The following is a 3920-nucleotide window of genomic DNA, read 5'->3' on the forward strand; positions in this document are numbered from 1 at the left end:
ACATCATTAGTCTTAATACTACATTTTAGAAGTGCTTTCCTGAGCCTTACAGCCACCTGATGCTTCAGAATTCATTACACATCATCTAGATACTCAATTCATATTTAATTTTACAGGCTGATTTATTATGTTTATGTAATGCTTATGTAGCAATTTCATTTTTTAAATGCTCTATCTTTATGTTATATTAGATTTTAGGTAATTAAGAACAAAAATCAAGTTTGTGTTCTTCAAATTTTCTCAGCAGCTAGCAGATGGTTCTGCACACTGGAGCCACATAACAAATTATTCTTCAATACATGAATGCAAACTATGAGATGTGATTGAAATACACATTGAATGTCTAAATTTTAAAAATATATTACTGTAAAAGACACATTATATTTGATCCTTCCAGGTAGTCCTCCTATCTTCAGATACACTGATCCCATTGTTCTGGCTATTTTTGAAAGCAGTTCTTGAAGTCCTCTTTTGTTTCTTTACAAGATGAGATCAGACACAGTGAATGTTGTTGCCAAATCCCATCCAATGGAAGGGCAGGCTGATAAAAATATCACGGTGTCCTCATCCACATAATTCACCAGATCTGGCATCAGACCCCCTTTTGTCTCTTCCCCAAAGTAGAATTGATCGTGAAAGGTAAATGTTTTGAATAGATGCAGGATACCAGGATAACCATGACAGTGTAACTGAAGACACTTACGGAAAGGAAATTCCAGAACTGATTCAGAAAGTGGCAGGAATGATAGAATGTTTGGAGTGAGGTGAAAACATGTGAAGAAAATTAAAGGCAATGTATCTTTTACTGGAATTTTTTTTCTTCTGTATTTTAGGGAAGGGTCTTCAAGGTGTTCAGGGTCTCACTACTAGATCAGACTCATAGCGATCTGCCTATTTACAGCCTCCCAAGTGTTTGGATTACAGGCACGCGCCACCACGCCCAGTCTCAATTGACATCTCAGTGCGCCCCGGGGATGGGGCTGGCACCGCAGGCCTAGGGATGGAACCCCCGTCCCCTGTGCCTGCTTGCAGGTGCTTTAATCCACTGAGCTATTTGCCTGGCCCTTTTTTACTGGAATTTTTTAAAAAATTAAATATTTGGCTCATTCTTCAATCATGACTACTAAATAAAAGCATACACAATGGTGTTTTCCCAGCTGAAAACAGAGTCCCCAGAATTTGGTAATTGTTTTTAAATTGTAATTTGCTTCCTGAATACCTGAGTAGATAACTAAGTTTTACTCTTTTGCTTGAGTTTCCTTATACAAACCAGAAGGTGATTTTCATGGTTCTGAAGCTATGGTACCACAAGGCCCGGTACTCTGTAAACCTGTGACGTCAGAAACCTGTCATGCAAGAGGAGGTCAGGTGTAAATTCTCCTACCATGAATCTGCTTATCACCTACCAGGAACTGCCTAAATATAGCTAATGGCCTAATTTTTAAGTGTTTGGAGAGTCCTACATTATTAATAGGATGCAACTTTAAAAATTAATTTGTAATAAACTAGGTATGTTATTGTTTAATGACCTTTTCTCGTTTAGCCTGGAAATTAAACTCCTAGTATATAGAACCAGTAATATTTCAAGTGCACTATGCGCCTTCACAGATAATGTTATTTCTGAGGGAAGATTCACTAAGCATTTTAACTAGAATCTTCATGCTTTGGTCAGTCAGCAGGTGGAGGAGAATGAAGGAGGAGGTACTGTTCCCATGATTTTAACCACAGAACTTGAAAGAAACCCAAGAGTAAACCTTCAAATTTCCATCCTGACCCAGAAAATCATCAGCATATAACAAGATTAAAATATTTTGTTTCAAGAAAGTAAAACAGGTCTTTTAAATAGTCCATTGTACATTATGTTCTCATTTAGCTATTTTCAGTATTTATCTTCCTCAGTAAAACAAATCCAATCCTAGAAGTGGCTCCTTACTTTTTTTTTTCTTTTCTTTAGAGAAATCGGAGTAATCTACCAAGAGACTTCTAAAGAAAGATTTAACTCTTTTCTTACCTGCTTTTCATATGATGTATTCAATCCAACAGTTCCACTGATTAAAAAACCATTCTGTGTGAGTAATGTCCATATTTGGAATCAATTGTTATTTTCTTAAGGGAAAGTGTAGTTTCATAAGGAACTATTTGGTGGTTTGTTGTAGGCCCCATGCTATCCTAAGAATTTCATTTTTCCAAAGGAATTGAGACATGGTATGTATATACACCAAATTTGCACAAGGATTGTAAACAGTAAATATCACACACACGGACTAATAAACTAAAATATTTAGAAACCTATAGATGAGTTAGATTTTCATAATTATGATCTAGCGAATCCCAGTGGGAATGGGCCAACCTAGGACATAATGTTGTAAGGTAATCCACTTTCCCATGTAGTTAGATGCACGGTCACTAAGGCCTCATCACAGAGCATAACAAAGAGCTCAGAGCTCTGTGCCCATTCCGACTTTTCTATGGATGTCACTTATTAGTCTCAGACTACAGTTCATTCCACCTACTTGCTGTTGATTATAATTGGCAAGGTCATTTCTCCTGAAAACTATTTCTTCCCTTGTTTAGTTTTAGCCACTGACTGTCAATTAAATCTGAACATTTCAGCCCATAGTTCAAGTTTTTCCACCTTGATCACTAGGCTTTCCCTGGCGGCTCAACACTATCTATCTTGTCTTGTAGTCCATTGGCCTCAATCTTAAATTGTACAGCGAGACTGACCTAGAAGAACTTTTTAGATGTCTTCCACTTCTATGTGCCTGGTACTTGGTCAGAGATAACTAAGGCGATGAACCACATCCTCCAGCACCTGAGCTCCCTTTCGTCCAACACCTGCCTTGCATAAGCACTTACTATGGGACTTGGTGCAATGACCATGGTCGTACAAATGAGATACTGTGTTACTGAGTGCTTACTGCATGAGACACTAAGTGATTTTATATGTGTCATCTCTGCTAAAACAATTATACCACTAGGTAGATATGAGTATTGCAATTACCATTTTATGAAGAAGAGAATTGAAATTCAAAGGATTGAAATCCTTACACAATTATATAGGTACTCAATGCTGAACCAAGATTAAATAGTCAGTGTGGCATCCACACACAAACATTGTCTGCTGTGGCCTCCCCAGAATGACAGCGCTGTGGGGAAACCAACGAGATAAAAGATCTCTCTCGTGTGTGTCGCACAAAGCTGACGACTCAGTTTGCAGTTAGAGATGGGCACAGGTAACTGTCGCATCAGGCAGAGTTGTAAGTGCAGGAAGAATCTGCTAAGGTGTACCAGGTATCCAGAGCGGGAAGAGGGTTTCCCAGAAGCTATGAAACTGTCATCTGTGAAGGACAGATGCAGTTTAGTGGGTAACCGAGTCCTTGAAAATTACATCTAATTTTATCCTGGCTTGTGTTGTTTATTTCATTTTATTTTTATTGATCTTTACTTCATTAGAGAAGATTTTAAAAGCAACGTTCATGTTTTTTGCATTGGCGTTTCCCAGTTTCACTAGCACAGTGTTACATCCATAGTAAATTAAACATACATTTTTTATTATTCACCTAAAATCAAATTTATTCATGAAGTAAATTAAGATTTCTCAAAGTATATCTTACTAAACATCCTCTTAAATATTCTTTTTTTTTTTTTTTTTTTTGTGTGGAACTGGGGATTGAACTCAGGACCTTGCGCTTGCCAGGGAAGCGCTTATTCCTCTGAGCCATCTCCCCAGCCCCTTAAATATTCTTGTGATAACCCATTGTTCCACTTTGCATTATGTTCACCAACTTTCAAATGTAAATTTTTTTTCCTGTATTTTTAGGGAAGGTTCTCCAGGGTGTTCAGGGTCTCATTACTAGATCGCACTCATAGTGATCCGCCTGTTTACAGCCTCCCAAGAGCTGGGATTACAGGCACGC

Source organism: Octodon degus, unplaced genomic scaffold (genome assembly GCF_000260255.1).
Source record: "Octodon degus isolate 3935 unplaced genomic scaffold, OctDeg1.0 scaffold00139, whole genome shotgun sequence".
Taxonomy (NCBI): Eukaryota; Metazoa; Chordata; class Mammalia; order Rodentia; family Octodontidae; genus Octodon; species Octodon degus.